The sequence below is a fragment of the Ornithorhynchus anatinus genome, chromosome 10 (assembly GCF_004115215.2).
Source record: "Ornithorhynchus anatinus isolate Pmale09 chromosome 10, mOrnAna1.pri.v4, whole genome shotgun sequence".
NCBI lineage: Eukaryota > Metazoa > Chordata > Mammalia > Monotremata > Ornithorhynchidae > Ornithorhynchus > Ornithorhynchus anatinus.
Genome location: NC_041737.1, coordinates 30,270,064 through 30,290,576, shown reverse-complemented (window position 1 = coordinate 30,290,576; position 20,513 = coordinate 30,270,064).

Below are 20,513 nucleotides of genomic sequence, written 5' to 3'. Positions count from 1 at the left end.
ATGAATAAATAACAAATGAACATTCCCCATAGTTCTCTTCCATGTGAGTTTCTGCGTATTTGCTCTAAATACAATGCTGAGTGTGATAGATTTCCAGCCAGATCAAACCAACTGCCCTTCAGAAAGTACAACAAACTGGTGGGGTAAATAAGGTGGTTCTCACCACCCTTTAATAATATTTCCTCTTTTTAATGCAATTTGGTCCTTTAGAAATAGTCTTTTAATATATCTTTCCTTTTTGAATGTGTTCAGTTATGATTATTATCATAAGCAGTAACTACAAAACACAGATGTTAGACTGTCAGAAAAAAATGTACTATAGGGGACCATTAGTAAAAATTACTCTTTAAAATATATAACATATGTAGCGATTAAATACACAAAAATCCCATGTACCGAGAGGCAAAACATGATGAAAGTTGTTGAATATTTTAAGTGCCTATATTACTGCATAAAATGGTTTTGTGCTGTGGAATTTTCTATTGCAGGAGATTTATGAAATTTTATCGAAGAGGGAGATCATGCTGGAATCAGAGAAAATACCAGCACACTTTAGGTCGCTATATATTTTTAATTGCTTGGAACTGATCCTTTGCACATGTGACTATATAAATATGTATTTGTGCCTGCAATTAACTATATGATGATAAAGACATGTGTTCAAGCTCACCCATCAAGCAGATCCCTCGTACCAAAGAAAAAATGATTAACTGAATGATCCTCTATATCCAAACTGCTTCCACATTAATCCAAGCACTTACCCTATCCCACCTTGAATACTGTATCAGCCTCCTTGCTGACCTCCCTGCCTCCTGTCTCTCCCCACTCCAGTCCATGCTTCGCTCTGCTGTTCGGATCATTTTCCTAAAAAAATGTTCGGTCCATGGCTCCCAACTCCTCAAGAATCTTCAGGTCTTGCCTATCCGTTTCCACATCAAACTGAGTCCAATCTAATTAACGTGTAAGTATCCCAGCACTTAAAACAGAGTTTGACGCAAAAGTGCTTAGCAAGTACCACCAAAGGAATGAACAGAAACTCTTTACCTGCTGCTTTAAAGCACTCCATCACCTTGACCTTTCCTACCTCACCTCACTATTCTCCTAATAATTGTGGTACTTAAGTGTTTACTAGGTGCCAAGCACTGTACTAAGCGCTGGGGTGGATACAAGCAAATCAGGTTGGACACAGTCCGTGTCCATGTGACACTCACAGTCTTAACCCCATTTTATAGATGAGGGAACCGAGGCCCAGAGAAGTGAAGTGACTTCCCCAAGGTCACAGCAGACAAGTGGCAGAGCTGAGATTAGAACTAATGACCTTCAGACTCCCAGACCCAGGCTCTATCCACCACAACATGCTGCACAGTATATTACAAGCCAGACCACACACTTCACTCCTCTAATGCCAACTGTGCCTCAAACTTGTCTATCGAGTCACTGACCTCTCACTCACAACCTGACTCTGGCCTGGAGTGCCCTCCCTCCTCATATCCAAGAGACTATTACCGCCCTCCCCTCCACCATTTCAAAGCCTTATTAAAGACATATCTCCTCCAAAAGCCTTCCCTGCCTAAACCCTTATTCCCACTTCTCCCACTCCCTTCTGCATTGCTCCCTTTATTTATCCCAATTCCCAGCCTCACAGCATGTCTGTCTCCCCCACTAGACTGTAAGTCCATTGTGGGCAGGGAATGTGTCTGTTGAGTTATACTCTCTCAAGTGCTTATATCAGTGCCCTGCACACAGAAAGAACTCACTTAACGAATATGATTAATTGATTGACTTATCTTAGGCAGTTCACTGAATTATTCATTCAATGGTATTTTTTTGCAGAGCACTGAACTAAGCACTTGAGAGAGTACCCTACAACAATAAAACAGACACATTCCCTCCCCGCAGTGTATACTGTCTGGATTACATTGAGATTATGCTCCATGACTTCTTTAAGTACTACCTAAACTCCGGATATAGGTGTCCTCTGTTTTCACTGCCTCTAAGGATCAAGTCTTATGCATATGAAAAGAGCAAGACAAACCCCCAATTGCTATAATTAGGCAGTTGAACTAATGATCCGAGAGACATGGGATGTGTTACTAGGAACAAGTGCAGAGTGGTGATATTTGGGAGAGAAAACTGTCCACAAATTCCAGGTGGCTTAGACAAATATACCTGAAGAGATTTTACAAGTCAGAGCACTTCTGAAAACAAAGGAAGTGAGCATTGTGACATAATTTTGATAAAGCTAGAATTGACCCAGGACGCATAAATACAAGCCTAGGGAAGGAATGCTAGGAGGCAATTACCCCCAAATACTCAGCAATGGGTAGACCTTTAATAAAGCACTGTGCCTAATTTTGGACCCTGACTTGGGATTTCGGTCATGGGAGTGACTGGTGGGCTGAGAACAAGGAGAGAGGAATGGGAAGATGAGCAGGGAGATGGGAAAGCAGTGTGACCTAGTGGAAAGAGCAGATAACTTGAGTTCTAATCTCAGCTCTTCCACTTGTCTGCTGCATGACCTTAGACTAGCCATGCAATTTATCTGTGCCTCCCTTCTCTCAACTGTAAAATTGGGTTACACTGTGAGCCCCATGTGGGTTACAGACTGTGTCCAATCTGACTAGCTGATATCTACCCCAGGGCTTACTACAGTGCTTGGCACATTTTAAGTGCTTAACAAATGCCATAAAAACATCTGTAAAATGTTTCTATTCCTCCACTGTCTCTCTTTGCCTGCTCTCAACCGCCTGACAGAAACCTGGCTACTATTTAGGTGCCACTTATTCACCTCCCCTTCAAAACTGCTCCCCGAGACGTCCAACCCTTCCCTTGTTCTTACTGCAGAAATTTGCCTGCCCCATGAAGGAAAGGTTAAGAAGCAAGACCTAGGAAGAAGGTTTAGAGGAATTACAATTTTGACATCTAAGGAAGGACTATACTGTGTGCAGAGCACTATACTGAATGCTTGAGTGAGTACAATCCTTTAAAGGTGGTGCACAAGTTCCCTGCCTTCAAGAATGGTACAGTGTAATGGAGGAGATTACGATCTAGTGGAGAAGCTTGTGATCTAGTGATCTACTTCTACTAGAGAAGCAGCGTGGCTCAGTGGAAAGAGCACGGGCTTTGGAGTCAGAGTTCATGGGTTCGAATCCCGGCTCGGCCACTTGTCTGCTGTGAGACTTTGGGCAAGTCACTTAACTTCTCTGTGCCTCAGTTCCCTCATCTGTAAAATGGGGATTAAGACTGTGAGCCCCACGTGGGACAACCTGATTCCCCTGTGTCTACCCCAGCGCTTAGAACAGTGCTCGGCACATAGTAAGCGCTTAACAAATACCAACATTAATTACTTAGGATCAATCTGTGGTATTTACTGAGCACTTACTGTCTGCAAAGCACTGTACTAAGTGCTTGAGAGAGTACAAAACAACAGAGTTGGTAATGTTCTCAGCCCATAAGGAGTTCATGGAGAAGCTTACAATCTAGAGGAGAAGCTTACAATTGAGTAGAGAAATTTATGATCTAGTGGAGAAGCTTTCAGTCATTGGAGGAATTTATGATCTAGCAGAGGAGTTTTACAATCTTATGGGAAGTTTACAATCTGATACAATCTTCAGCTATATGAAGGATTAAGAACAAGTTTAAATCCAGGCTGAATAATTTAGGTACAGTTATAGTCTGGTCTCTCTGGATCATATTCAACCCTCTGATCCTTCAAATTACTAAAGGATTGTTCTCAACTGGAGTGGATTACAAAGCATAAGGGTGAAATTACCTTTCCTGAAAACCCTTAAGACCTATAATGATTGAGATGCAACTATATCTGAACGAGGGGTAGTTTAGATGATCTCTTTCATCATTATGTAAGAGACAATTTATAGAATTGTTAGCATAATAATAATTATTACGGTATGTGTTAAGTGCTTACTATGTACCAGGCATATTCTAAGCACTGGGGTAGGTACAAGATAATTAAGTTGGACACAATCCTTGTCCTACATAGGGCTTCAAGTCTTAGTCCCCACTTTACAGATGAGGGAAATGAAGCACAGAAGTAAAGTCACTTACCCAAGTTCACACTGGAGAGAAGCATAGTGGCCTAGTGGTAAGAACTCAGGCCAGAGACAGGAAGACCTAGGTTCTAATCCCAGCTTCACCACTTGTCTGCTGTGTGACTTCAAGCAAGTCACTTAACTTCTCTCTGCCTTGGTTACCTTATCTATAAAGTGGGGACTGAGTCCCATGTGGGACAGGGACTGTGTCCAACCCAATTTACTTGTATTCACCCCTGTGCTCAGTACAGTGCCTGGAACATAGAAAGTTCTTAAATGCCACAATTATTACTATAGTACTATTACCATAATTATTATTTTAGATAATCAGCACAGACTCAGGTGTAGTTGTTAGCAAATGACAGCCACTGGTTGGATCTTCTGAATTCCAGAATAACATTCAATCACTACTTTGCCACATCCCAGTCAGTTCCTTGAGACATTAGCAATCACATGAGCTGAAATATGCATATTCAGAGAACTATCTAGAGGAATTTGTTCCATTAACCTGGAACACTGGACAGTGGTGCCCAAGATCGATGAAATTTGAGGACTTTAAACTTTAGTTTCATCTCTCCCATCAATCCAATGTATGACTTGGTATTTGTCACTGCTTAAACTTTTACTGATGAAGGTTTTTTTTAATGTTTCCTAGGAGATAAGAGGGAAAATGGAACATAATATTGACTTTCCTCACAGAATATTGTGAGAAATAAAATTATATTGAATTCCAGTGATTTCCTACACAGATAGACTGTTGGCAGAACCTGGTTGTGACAATATTTGAACTCCCATTGGAGGCTAGACTGAGGTCAGAGGACTGAAGGGGAAACATCTGCTACCTGAAAACTACATTTCCCAGAGGCCAAAGCCCACATTTCCCAGAATCATCTGGGAATGCGAGCTAATCAGCAAACACGACAGAGCCTTTTAAATTTAGAAGAGGGAGCAAGCTCTCTCTCTCTCTTCTCCCCCCCCCCCCCCCCCACCTCAACTCTTTCTGTCTCTTTTCCCCCTTTCCCTCCATTCTCCCTAGATGCATGAACTCCCTCTAAAAATTTGGTGATGTGTGAGTACCATCATTTGGAAGTTTGTCTACACAGTATCTGCAAGGAAATATGCTTTCATTATAGAAGCTTGCTTATCTAGGAATGTGAATTAGAAATGACAGAAGTATCCATCAATAAATCGATCACTGCTTAGAACTGTGCTCTGTACATAGTAAGTACTCAATAAATACCGCTGATTGTCTTTATTGAACACTTACTACACACTTGGGAAAGTACAATACAAGGGAAATTAGCAGACATTTCCCTTCCCATAATGAGATTATATTCTAGAGGGGGAGACAGACATTAATATGAATAAGGAATTTGTAATAAATTATTTAAAGATAGTAATGAGTAGAAATTGCATTAATAGTACTAGTGGTAGAATAGTAGTAATACTTTTTGTTAAGCACTTTACTGTGTACAGTGTATTGTACTAAGTCCTGGGAAAGAATAATAATAATAATGTTGGTATTTGTTAAGTGCTTACTATGTGCAGAGCACTGTTCTAAGCACTGGGATAGATACGGGGTAATCAGGTTGTCCCACGTGAGGCTCACAGTCTTAATCCCCATTTTACAGATGAGGTAACGGAGGCACAGAGAAGTTAAGTGACTTGCCCACAGTCACACAGCTAATTGGCAGAGTTGGGATTCGAACCCATGACCTCTGACTCCCAAGACCGGGCTCTTTCCACTGAACCACACTGCTTCCTAGCTTGGGTAGTGACTAGCAAGTGGAAAGCAATCTGCTACAGGTCATAACTCACCTGTGCTGGGCAGCAGCAGTATGGGAGAGAATCGAAGGTGGAGACTCAAATTTACTGTGTGGAAGGCAATGGTAAAACACTTCCATATTTTTACCAAGAAAACTCTAGGGATACACTGCCAGAACAATTGCAGAGAGAGAGTGGGGCATTCTGGGAGAGATGTGTCTGTGGAGTCACTGTGAGTCAGAAACAACTCAATAGCATTAGGCAAGACAAGTAATAAATAGCTGTATAGCAGACCCAGGTTCATATTGGAGAGAATTTGCAGTAAGTTCAATATTTCCAAATAATTTCATCCCTTGGGATAGAGAAAAATATCCCACGCTTTTTACAAAGTAACACTGAACAACACTGACAAAACAGTCCATTCCAAAGTTAAAGTTGGAGTATGAGGCTTTTATAAATAGGCTTCTTTTTACTGGCCACAAGCCTTAAAGCTATCGATAAATGACTCACTGTCTGGAGATGTTAGCTTTTAGTATCTATCTTATGTCTGGGTGGATATTATAAAAAGTAGGAAAGCAGCATGGCCTAGTGGAAAAAGCAGGGCCTAGGAGTAAAAAAAAGCCTGCGTTCTAATCCTGCCTCTGCCACTTGTCTACTGTGTGATCTTGAGCAAGTCACTTGACTTTTCTGTGCCTCAGTTCCTTAATCTGAAGACAGTGAATTTAATACCTGTTCTCCCTCCTACTTAGACTGTGCGTTCCATATGGGACAGAGACTGTTTTCCATCCTGATTATCTTGTACCTACCCCAGCTCTTAGTTCAGTGCTGGGAACATAGTGAACTCTTGACAAATACCATAAAAATAGTGCATCCTCAGCCTTAAAAGTGTTCTGTAGGCGTGGGGCAGGGGGACGGTTCTAATCCAAGGAAACATTTGGTAGTGACTGAATCCAAATAGCAGCATTCTGCACTGTCAAATAACTCCAAATAATTTAAATTGGACAAAATACCTTGCAACTTGTAACGTTTAGAATCAGTGATCTGAGGAATATCTCTTTTTTTTTCCCCAATTATTACTTCCCTGTCCTTTAGAAGGGACATGACATATGTTTCCAGAAAGCTTTTGGGCCAAGTCTCTATACAGAGTTCCTTAGGGGTCTCTAAGTTCTTAGCCATTCCCCGAAGGTACCTTGTCCAGTAAACTATTTAAGCCCTCCACTATGCAATTCCCCTTTCAGGGTTGCACTTGGAGAATTTCTAATCCTCTACTAGTCTCGACTATGGGAGGGAGAGTCAGAGTCATATCCGTTCCATTCCTAGCTTGGGCAGTGGCTAGCGAGTGGAAGGCAATCTTCTACAAGTCAAAACTCATCTGTGCTGAGCAGCAGTGGCACAGGAGAGAATTGAAGGCAGAGACTCAAGTTTACTGCGTGGGGAGGAAATTGTAAACCACTTGCATATTTTTACCAAGAAAACTCTGTGGATCCATCTGCTACCATGCTAATACAATCACTCTTCCTATTCCACTTGGATTACTGCATCAGCCTCCTTGCTGACCTCCCAGCTTTTCTCACCCCACTCCAGTTGACACTTCATTCTGCTGCCCGGATCATTTTTTCTACAAAAACGTTCTGGACATGTCACCCTGCTTTCCTCAAAAAAAAACTAGTGGTTTCCCATCCACCTCCACAAACAAAAACTTCACACGACTGGCTTTAAAGCACTCCATCACCTTGACCCATACTACCTCACCTAGCTTCTCTCCTTCTAAAACCCAGCCCGCACACTTCACTCCTTTAGTGCTAACCTTCTCACTGTGCCTCAATTTTACCTGTCTGGTCACTGACCCCAGTCCACGTCTTGCCTCTGGCCTGGAATGCCCTCCCTCCTCAAATCCGGCAGACAATTACTTTCCCCACCTTCAACACATTATTGAAGGCACATCTCCTCAAAGAGGGCTTCCCAGACTAAGCCCCACTCTTCCTCATCTCCCAACTCCCTTCTGTGTCTCCCTGACTTGCTCCCTTCCCTCCTCCCCCCTCCAAGCCCCATAGCCCTTATGTACATATTTGTAATTTTATTTAAAGTGATGTCTGTCTCCCCCCACTAGACTGTAAAAACTCACTGTGGGCAGGAAATGCGACTTTGTTGTATTGTACTCTCCCAAGTGCTTAGTACAGTACTCTGCACACGGTAAGCTCTCAATACAATTGAATGAATGAATACTGCCAATTCCACTGAAGAAGAACCTGGGCCAGAATAAAACATGTCTCAGATTAAAATACAATGTGCCAAGCAACATAATGCAATTTTTTTTTTTAGGAATGACTAGCCCCACTTTTAAAGAATCTGAAAAGTCAGTAGTGCAAAGGGTTTTCTCAGTTTGATTCTGCTTTATTATCCCCAAAGTCATTTGGGGAAAATGTAGCATAAATAGATCTCCATTTCTCCTGCTGTAGAATATGATTCTTCTCACCATCTCAGATTCTCAGATTAGAGGTGACAAAATTATTGTTATTACATAATTCAAATTGCCTAGGGTTTTGAAAGCTGCAGAAAGAAGAATGAAGGAAATTATGTAACTGGAGAAGAGGCAGTTTGGAATGAGACTCGTGAATTTTAATGGTTGAAGATAAATCTTATTTTACCATTTTAAGAGACAAACCCAGATTTCCAAATAGTTTTAAATAATTCACCCAACCACTAAGAAATAATTTTACTAGTCTCAACTTCACTTAACCCTCTTCCCAGCCCCAAAGTGACACTGCCGTCATTTCACCCACATATAAACACATCAATAAAAACCAAAGTATTACTTTCTGATATGTTTCTGAAATGGTAACAAAAGCCAATTTGCCTTAAATCTCTAACCCGATAAACACAAAACTTTCTGAGATACAAAGGTAAACAGGGATTTGCCACTGAAATGGAAGTATGTAGCAGAGGAAGTGAAATAAATGGATCTCTTCCAAACAAATCCCAGTTGATGCCAGGTAGGAAAAATTGTAGATACAACAAGATGTTGAATGAATTCATCATGAAAATAGTCAAACACCCACACATTTAACCAGAATTACTATAAATATTCTATTTTAGCCAGTAGTATGCCACAGAACTATGTAAATTAACTTTTTCAAATTGCATTTGGTCTTAGTAAAATATTCCATCTTAATATTAACTGGAGCAAAACAGATATTTGAATCCAATCTTCCAACCAAAAGTTGTACTCTATCTTGTGGAATAAGAAAAAGAAGAGTGCTATAGTCTTCAGAAAGAAAGGCAGTGTGGCCTAGAGGTGACCTTGGGCATATAGCTTAACTTCTCTAGGCCTCAGTTACCTCATCCTTAAAATAGAGATTAAGACTTTGACCCTCATATGGGACATGGACTCTGTCCAACCTGATTAGCTTATATCTACCCCAGCATTTAATACAGGGCTTAAATATAAATACCATTTTAAAAAAATTACTAGGGTATGCAATCACATTGTCCGGAACAAACGATAACCCAGCCCACCCACTTCACTACTCTAATGCCACACTATTCACTTTTCCTTGATCTTGTTAATCTTGCCACCGACCTCTCCCCCACATCCTGCCTCTGGTGTGGAGCCCCCTCCTTCTTCATGTCTGACTCTCCCCACCTTCAAAGTCTTATGGAAAGCTCATCTCCTCCAAGAGGCCTTCCTTAAGTCCTTATTTCCTTTTCTCCCATACCTTCTGTGTCACCCTGACTTGCTCCTTCTTTTAACTTCCCACCACCAGCCCTACAGCACTTACGTGCATATCTGTAATTTATTTATATTGTCTGTCTCCCCCTATAGACTGTAAGCTATTGTGGGTGGGAATTTGTTATATTGTTGTGTTGTACTTTCCAAAATGCTTACAGTATTCTGCACATAGTAAGTGCTTAATAAATATGATCAATTGATTTGGTTGTGGGACATCTTATTAATGTTTGGAAAGCACATGCTGCCCAAAGAATCTTGGCCACTGAGACCAATTAGACAAGAGGAACAAAATAATCAAGCAATAATTTCTTGTGGAATAGAACTCACTGTGATCAGGGAAGGAGTTTAGCTTGTCTCCCTTCTATTTTTACTCCCCTGTTACACACTCTACCCCCTGAGTCTCAAGATAAATGGTTAGGAGTTCGTCCAAGATGGAAGCTCTAGAACGTAACTTTTCTTTCTTAATATCTTACTTCTACAAAAATTCCATTACATATAAATGAATGCCTTGAGATAGAGACCTGCATGCATATTCGATTCCGATGTTGACATCAGAAATGAGTCACGTTCTTGGTTATGCAGAGCTATGTAGTTAGAAGTAGTACAATGCTAGGTTTCTGAAAACACATTTCTATGACAGTGACAGCCAAGCCCTCTGTAATCCTGTCACAGATCTAAGAAAACAAGGCTGTGTGTCTAATTCTGCAGTCAGTGCAATCTCAGGGCCTCTGATCACCTTAACTGCAGAGGTTGACACAGACCTTTAAATTTTACTTTACTTGGTAGCTTCTTTATCTTCACTGGTGCGAGGTATAGTACAATCCTTGTGTCCTTCCTGGAGGAATAATCCAGTCGTTCATTCAGTTGGAATTTATTGAGTGCTTACTGTGTGCAAAGCACTGGACTAAGAACTTGGGCACTGCTCACTCCTGAGCCCAGCAAAGAGATTGGCTACTTGATTTTTTTAAAATGGTATTTTCTAAGCCTTATTGTGTGCCAGCCCTTCTCGGGACCATACCTGGAGAGTTTCCAGTACTCTTCCAGTCTCGACAATGGGAGGAAAGAGTCAGAGGCCTACCCATTCCATTCCTAGATTGGGCAGTGGCTAGCGAGTGGAAGGCAATCTGCTGCAAAACTTATCTCTTCTGGCCAGAAGCAGTATGGGACAAAGTTGAGGGCAGAGACTCAAGTTTACTGCATGGAAGGTGGCAATGGTAAACCACTTCCACATTTTTACCAAGAAAAAACTCTATGGATACACTACCAGAACAATTGTAGATGATGGTGTGGTGTTCTGGGAGAGAAGTGTCCATGGAATCTCTATGGGTTGGAAATGACTAGATGGTATAAGACCTGTATGCCAGGCACTGAACTAAGCCCTGGGGTAGCTAATCGGGTAATCGGGTTGGACACAGTCCTTGTCCCACATGGGTCTCAAAGTATTAATCCCCATTTTACAGATGAGGTAAATGAGGCACAAAGAAGTTAAGTGACTTACCTAAGGTCACAAGGCAGACAAGTGGTGGAAACAGAATTAGAACCCAGGTCCTCTGACTCTTGGACACATGGCCTTTCCACTGGGCTGTGCAGTTTCTCTTGGGGAACATGGACAAGGGGGCTGTGAGGCAAAATTAATCTTTCATTTATATGAGTTGAAAAACTTTCAGATTCTTGAAAGAATGTCATTATAGGTTAGTGCCAAATATTTATGGATGCTGTTATGGATATGGATGATGAAAATCCTGGTTTTCTTTAAAGTTATTTAGATTGGAATTGCTTTTCGAACCTTGTTATTGAACGTGGGTGAAGCTTTGCAGTCTTAAAATATCCTATCTTGCCTCCATATGCCTCTGCAAAAAAAAAAAAAAAAAAAAGAGTCTGCCTTTAGTCTGCTGTATTGTCAGTTTCTGTTTATTCCAGTTTTCTGGGCCATAGATCACTAGACATTCTGAGTACCTATGATACTAACAAATGATAATAGGTTGTGTAATACGAGAAGACAGCATGTACAGTATTAAGTCACTTCTGCACCACCTATTTTCTGTATGCAAATCAGACAGAAACAAATGTTTGGCCCCAGCTGGGCAAAATGTCCCATTTAGAATTCTTTTCCTCTTCTTTGTTCCTTGATGTTCTGCAAATGAGCTTTAGAACTCCACTCTTCACACAATTCAATTTTACAGGCCCATTATCTGAGATATAATGTGGAGGTTAAATATATCAGGGCAGCCATTATGTGAAAATAATTAACAGTAATGAATAATGCACTAATTCCACTGATGAGAGATGGTTATATGTGTAATGAAGTGTTGGGGCAGCCCTGACAAATGAAATTAAAATATTTAAACACTGTTTTATGATATTACTTTGCTCATATAATTTCCTTTACCTACAATGAGCCACTTCGATTATCGTCATTATCTTGACAGCTCTGAAGGATGAAATAGTGGAGGTTAATGTGACAGCGATTAGTCAGAGAGAAAATCCATCACATAAAGCAGAACAGAGTGAGGTAGAAAGGTCCTCTAGACTTTCCTGTTTCAAACACGAGAAGAATGATATCATCAACATCACTTCAATATTAAATGGATAGAATTATCTTGTCATTGGGTTTCAGCCTCTGAAGAACTACTTATTTGTACCCATGAAGGAAAGGTCAGCCTTTCTTAATCACCCATAAAAAATAAGGTGATGGATTCTTTATATCAATAACAGTGACAGAAAGAGACAGGAATGAGGCTTCAAAATTTAAAAGGAAGACCCTAAATTTCACTTTCAAATCCCCACAGTTTTTCCAGCATATGTTTAAAACTGAATCTAACAGATTTCTCCTTAGGGAACGGCCACACTACATATATAGTATCAAGTACAGTATGAGAACATCACTGATGTCGTAGTGTTTTAAGTGTCCCAAACTGTCCTGAATTTATTTCACTGAGGTTTCCACCCCAACAGGTTCCTAATCTTTAATCTATATTTTTTAAAATTAAATCAAGTGAAGACATCCTGCAAGTTAATCGCATAAAGACAATCTACAAGAAGCAGAAGTTTTCCCAAAGAAGGGATATTTCCAGCAAGTAGCTATTCCTTCCCCATTTCACTTTACTCTCTAGCAAAATGAAATCATTAAAGCAAGAGTTGTCGATTCCAGTCATCTTTAACCTGTGTGGTTCTGTTTTTGACACTGCTTCAGCTCAACCAAACCACCCTGAGAAAAGAAAGGCCTTTCCACTGGAAAGAAGCAATTGCTAGATTTAAGGTCAAAATCCTGTTTTCAGTCCAGTGTTTTATGGTGTTCTGAGTTATGTAGCTGTCATATCCATGTGGCTAGGGAAATACAGGGTGACGATATTAGAGGAATGTTGAAGAAGAGCTACTTATCTGTGGAGATGCTTATCTCTTGTGAATACTGGTCAAACAATGTTTGAATTCCTGGACTTCATCAAAGAATGGAACACAAAGCAATGTTGAGTGCCAAGAAATGTCACTGACATTTTCCATCGTGCTGCTGGAGATCTAATTTAAACATCCCATAAAAGCCAAGAGTGGTTGGGTGGAAATGAGGGGGGTGGTTATTTTCCCTAGACCCAATTTGTACTGTCACTTTTGAATACTTAATTATTACTCCTGATTTATATTGTTCCCCTTATAAATCATCCAGAAGAAAGAGAACGTTTCAAAGACCAGATTTCTCACTTCCCAAAGATACAGCCACTACCAATACTTACAATCCCTTAGCAAATATGTTTGAAGGAGGGACTCAGTCTACATTCCCACACTACTTTGATTTTGTTTGAAAAAATATCATTTACTTCAATTATCTGACAATGAAGTGCCTCTGTAATAAATCTAGCATTAAAAAATCATTTCCAGCAAATTACTCCAATAAAATCAATGAAGGTCAGGCCCAGCTGTAACAACAAATAAATGACATTCTATTGATAAAGTAGGCAGACTTAATTGTCATTTACAAAGGTTAAGAGGATAAAGAAAGCTAAGATGAGAATGGGGAGGGGGGTGGTTACTAAAGCAAAAGGAGAAGAAGAAATTCAAAAATCTAAATTGACTATTCCTGTCTGCGATTTGTTTACACAATTATACCAGGGCAGTTATAAAGGGGTCTACTAACTCAAGGCAACACGGATGTTAAAAATTGGTCAGTATTTATCCGTTTCCATTCTGATTTGAGATCTTACCTTTTATGTACTGAAGCCCTGAAGCAGATTTTCTGCTAATAGAAAATGAAGAATTGATAGACTTGAATATCACACTCATTTATATAACACTCAGGTTTGGCAGTTTGAATATATCCAAACTAAAAAAAAGATGCAACTATTCAAGAAATATCATATTCTCTGCCTAGGAAAGGAATGTACCATTCTCTAAAATATATTACCACGCTTACCACTCAAATAGTTAATGTGTTCTTTGGAACTTAAGGAAACATTGCCTCATGAATTTTAGCTTGTTGGTTCAGTTATTTCTGTAATGTGAAAGATCACATTACAGTTGGAAATCTGCATCAGTAATGGCAGTTTTCATTGCCGTATTTGATTATTCATTGCTTTCTGTCTGTGTGTGTGTGCACACATGCGCTTTAGCGTTGTTGTTCTTTGGCTTGTCTGTGTATTTGTTTCTTTCTCTAACTTCTAGGGTAGACTCACTCAGTATAAAAACCTATTGCCAAGAAAGACAGGCCCCATTCAGGATTTTTTTTTTTTAAATGAATCTACTTCCTTACCCTGAAGCAGTGAGGATGTTCTTAAACTAGTAGAGACCTTTTTCATTGAGTTTAGACTACTGGATCATTTTATATCTAATATTTGCTTATAAAGATCAATAGTGTTTCATTCTGCAAATAATATTTAGGCATCAATAACAAAAAAAATGAATGGAGTCTCTACTTGAGGCACTCTATATTTAGCTACCAACCAGTTTATACAACCAGTTGCTTCTTAGTTTTAAAACAACTGCATAAAACCCCAGTTTCCTTCATTTAGTAGAGGCTAGACAAAACAATGAGTATTTTAGAGATCCAATCAATGTACATCTGCTCTTGGATTTTCCTCAAATGAATATCCCAAGCCCCACAGTTCTTTTCTGAAACGGGGCTGTGATCGTACAAATAAACGACAAGATACATTTGCCTAGTGTTCTTATTCTCAGATGTTGACTAACATGATTATAGGTTTTGCTGTTATCAGCAATCTTGAGATATCTAATTTTATATGATACTTTTAGGATATTATACCAAAACCACTGGGACTGGGGGGCAAACAAGGGTGTTGTTGAGTATTATGAATTAGACTTACACTGTCCCCAGTATTAGTCTTTCAGCTCCAATATTGAGAAGTCTTTAAAACTCAAGCCCTTTCATGGGCCCTGGAAGCTGAATGAAGCCATTTCCTCCTCAACCCAGCTGATACTTTCAGTCAGACTTACTTGGGCTCTAGCCTAGCCAGAGTCTCTCAACCTGTTTTACCAACCTAAAACCCTTCAAATCCATTAGTGAGTTTGGATCTTGGCTTCCCCACCTGGTTGCTTTGTGACTTTGGACAAGTCAGTTAACTTCTCTGTGCCCCAGTATTCTCATTTATAAAATGGGTATTAAAAGCCAGTGCTCCCTCCATCTTAGGCTGTGAACCCAATGTGGGACAGGGACTGCAGCCGACCTAATTATCTTGTCCTATTCCAGTGCTTAGTATAGCACCTGGAACATAGTAAGCTCTCAACAAATACCGTCATTATCATTATCACCACCATGATGATTTTGATCCAGCTCTCCTGACTTCACATCTGACTAAAACTATGACAATAGAGCTACACACTTGAATATGTGAGACAGGGACAGTGTCCGACTTGATTAGCAAACCTATCCTGGTGTTTAGATCAGTGTTAGACACATAGTAAGTACTTAAATACCATATACCAAAAAAAAAAAAAAACAAAAAACCAGAAAGCAGTGTTTAATCCTCCAGTGTCTCCAGAAAACTAAGCTGTTCCCTATAACTAAGGCAGATAAGCTTACTCTCCCAAGAATCCCCTGTCTCCATCCAAAACTCTCTGATGATACCCCTGTGATTCCAGGGGGGATATCTTGCTTACTATGTGCAGAGGACTGCACTAAAAACTCAGAAGTGGAAATTAGAGAAGTAATGTGGCCTAGTGGAAAAAGTTCGGGCCTGGGAGTCAGAGGACCTGAGTTCTAATAGTGACCTCACCCCTTATCTACTGTACAAACTGGAAAGATTCAACTCCTCAGTTACCTCACTCATAAAATAGGAGTTGAATCCTCCTCATTCTGACAGACTGTTAGTCCTACAGTCTGTAAGAAGCAGTGTGACTTAGTGAAAAAAGCACGGGCTTGGGAGTCAGAGGTCATGGGTTCTAATCCCAGCTCTACCACCTGTCTTCTCTGTGACCTTGGGCAAGTCACTTAACTTCTCTGTGCCTCAGTTACCTCACCTGTAAAATGGGGATTAAGACTGTGAGCCCTACATGGGACAACCTGATTATCTTGTATATACCCCAGTGCTTAGACCAGTGTTGGGCACATAGTAAGTGCTTAAATACCATTATTATCATTATGGGGCAGGGACTATTTCCGACCTGATTATCTTGTATCTAGCCCACTGCTTACAACATTCTTGACAGAGTGAGTGCTTAACAAATACCACAAAAAATAAAATAAGGCACTGCCCCAGTTCCTCAGGAGGCCCACAAGTCACAATCGTAATGTGCAGAGAGGAAGCTCTACATGATTGTATTTGCCAAAGATGTTACCCTTGCAATATCTACAGTCATGACCTCTCCTGAGACTGCAACTTTACTTTAGCCAAGCTGGCATCTCAAAGAGAACAAAGATTCAGAACCAATGGGAAAATAACATTAGCAACAATTCACTGTGTGTCAAGTGACTCGGTCTTCTTCTCATCTCCTACTTAAAATCTTCCGACATTAGAGAATAGCCATCATTCTTTATCTTGATGACTTCCTGTCATTTTAATGTTTTCAGAGATGGTTGTGAACAATCAATTCTATTTCTTAGATTCCTCTTCCAGGTGGCTACCTACATTTATTCAGTTTTCTTGACTTCTGTTTTACCTGCTTTTGTTTGCCAGATTGGTCATAGAGTGATCACCCATGCCTACTGTACTCTGAAGAGTGTCTCTCACTTGGGCCAAGTTCTCAGGCTTTATTTACCCCTCCATTAGGAACTCCATCTCCCAGGTGTCATAGTATCTATCATTTATTTAGTCACTGATGTCCTCCCCATAATACACCCCTATATCCTCGAGATTTCCCTTCTGAGTTTCACACTAAGACACACACAAATACATACTCAACACACTCAAAAGTAGTCATTGGAGCCAAACTATCATGGAGAAATTGAGAAGATTCAAAGTAAGTTATAAAAGCCTCAAAACCTGGGGTTACTGAGGAAGGTGTTGTTTAAGGAAGCAGTGTGGCTTAATGGCAAGAGCCTGGGCTTGGGAGTCAGAGAACATGGGTTCTATTCCCAGCTCTGCCACTTGGCTCTGTGACCTTGGGCAAGTTACTTAACTTCTCTGTGCCTCAGTTCCCTGGAAAATGAGGATTAAAACTGTGAGCCCCATGTGGGACAACCTGATTACTGTTGCACATAGTAAGCGCTTAACAAATACCATCATTATTATGCACCTGGTTCTTAGGCTTCCTGGAGCTGCCACCAACTATCCTTATTAACTAACATAATGGCTGTAACGTATTGGACTTTGAAATATTCCCATTGTTCAGGTTGACAACCTCTGCCCTAAGTAGCTGAAAGAGCTGTTTCATATCGTAACCTGTGCCCATCCTTTAATTGTTTCTGGTTGTAATTTAGATGTAATGGCTAGATAGGCTATTTGGGAGCCTGGAGCATGTACCAACCAAAATCACTTTACTAGTCTTTTCACAGTTCTTTTTTTAAATTCACAAATGGCAATGGAAACCCACTTCTACTACAGATGCCTGTTTCTCCAAAATTCACTTCTAACCAAAGAAAAGAACATTTCTGCTATTCTACCCAGCAGATCTTAAGACCTCTTCCTGATCTGAAGTAGAAAGGTATATTATTTGATACTATATACTCGTATGAGCCTATACTTATAAAAATATGTATTAAGTTTATGTATATATATGTATATACACACACATACATATATGTATAATTACACACATATAACCTACAAACTGCTGCCTCAGTTTTCTCTCCTAGAATAGTTTTCTTTGCCCAGGAGCATGATTTTTTTTCAGATATGATTATCATTTTCCTCCATGAGACCAAGTGCAAAAATCTTGTACTAAGTGCTTTGGAGAGTAAAACAGAAGCAAGAAACAGGATTGTAGTCTTCTTCCTAGTCAGAAAATGGCTTCACTGCTGAGAACCTTACTTGAAAAGCAAACTTATTAGTGGATTTTTCCCCTTAGTACTATAGAAAGATACCATGCAAGCTGCAAAACAGAGAGACAGCAGCATGACCTAGTGGAAAGAGCATGGGCCTGGGAATCAGAGGACCTGGGTTCCAATTCTGGATCTGCCACTTGACTGTGTGTTACTTTGGGCAAGTCACTGAACTTCTCTGTGCCTCAGTTTCCTCAACTGTAAAATGGTGTGTCAATACCTCTCCTCTCTCAGACTGAGCCCCACGGGACAGGTTCTGTGTCCAACCTAATTAACTTGTAGGTACCCTAGTGCTTAAACAGTGCTTGACAAAGAGTAAATGCTTAAATTCCATTAAAAATACATTTTAATGCAATCAATGGTATTTGAATGCTTACTACATGGAGAAATTATATTAGTACAATGCTTTGCACACAGTAAGCACTCAGTAAATATGGTTGAATGAACTACTAAGTGCTTGGGTGAATAAAATACAACAGTGTAGTAGACATGTTCCCTCCTCACAAGGAGCTTACAATCTAGAGGAACTCAGTGGAACTTTGTCAGTATGTTCACCTACTAATAATGATTAAGTGCTTATTGGGTACCTGATTCTGTATTGGATATTATGGCAGAGTTTCAGGACAACTAAATCTTCTCCATATCAGTCATAAACCTCCAAAACCAACTGAACTTTGGCTACCATTTTCTGTTCCAGCAGTTCTGTTAACATACTCCTTGATTACATTGCTAAGAGCCTCTCACGTTCAGAGACTTCAGATTCTCAGCCTTAATGTAAGTTTCACCTCAGATATACAGGCCACAGAGAATCCAAACATTGCCTTAGGTTCAAGGTAGTTGAAAGACTTTTAAAACATATTACTGAAAGGGTAGGCTTAATTAACATGGATTTCATTCCAGTATCAATTCCCTTTTAGAAAAATCTAAACTTCTAAACATGCTGAACTGAATGAAAAAATACAAAAAGTCCAGATGGAAAACATGTAAGATATCTGAATAGTACCATTAAAAATGCTAATTTTCAAGAGTTCCTTTTTTCAATGCCCTTAAAATAGCCACAAACTATAGAAAAATGAGCCATTAGGTTTGTATTTTGTTCCCCAAAAGAAATGTGTACTTTATTCAGCAATTCCTCCATTTTCAATTTATTAACTCAATCATCATCATCTTTAATGGTACTTATTGAGTGCTTACTGTGTGCAGAGCACTGTACTTCTCTAATTATATGTCTTGCCATCACCTCAATCTTAATATGTCAAACACAGAACTCCTTGTCTTCCCACACAAATCCTGCCCTCCACCTGACTTTCTCACTACTGTAGACACCACCACCATCCTTCATGTCTTACAAGCTCATAACCTTGGCATTATCCTTGACTACTCTCATTCAACCCACATATTCAATCTATCACTAGGTCCTATGAGTTCAACTTTCCCAACATGGCTAAAATCCTTCCCTTCCTCTCCAAGTAAAATGCTACCATGTTAATCCAACCACTTATCCTACCCACCTTGATTATTTTAACAGCCTCTTTGCTGACATCCCTGCTACCTGCCTCTCCCCTCTTCAGTTCATACTCCATTCTGCTACCAGGATCCTTTTTCTATAAAAACGTTCAGGACATGTCTTTCCACACCTCAAGAACTTTTAGTGGTTACTCATCCACATAAAATAGAAACTCCTTACCACTGGCTTTGAGTACTCAATCATCTTTCCCCCTATCTCACCTTGCTACTCTCCTACAACCCAGCCCACACATTCCACTCTAAATGTGGACCTATTCACTGTACCTCAATCTTGTCTATCTCACCACCTGTTGCCTCTGTCTGGAATGCCCTCCATTTTCATATCTGACAGATAATTTACTCTTCTCATCTGAAAGTCTTACTGAAGGCAAATGTCCTTCAAGAGGACTTCCCTGCCTTAGCTCTCATATTCTTTTCTCCCACTCCCTCTACATTGTCCTGACTTGCTCCCTTTACTCACCCCCACCAGCAACACAGCACTCTCTCTCTCTCTCTCTCTATATATATATATATATCTGTAATTTGAGTGTTTGCCTCTCCCTCTAGATTTTAAGCTCGTTGTGGGCAGGGAATGTGTCTGCTGTGTTGTACTCTCCCAAGGGCTCTGCACACAGTAAGCTCTCAGTAAATATAATCAGTTGATTGAGTGATATTAAATGCTTGGGAGAGTACAACAGAGTTCCCTGTCCACAAATAAGCTTACAGTTTAGAGGGGGAGATAAACATTAAACAGTTGATATATATAATTTAGAGATATACATTTACCAAATTCACCCCAAATAGAATGCTGCCAGAAAAAGATTTGCATATTGGCATCCAGATCTATAAGGTCAGTATAAACTACTTAATAGGTTTGGGAAAGACTAATTAATTGCTAAGGTACCCTTTGTGAGTTTCCCAACTCCTAAGCCTAAGGAGGATTTTCCTGATGCCAAGTCAAATGGCAAAGGAGATTATTTTTATAGAGCAGCAAAAGATAATATAACAATGCCCCATAAGTAATCCAATTTACTAATGC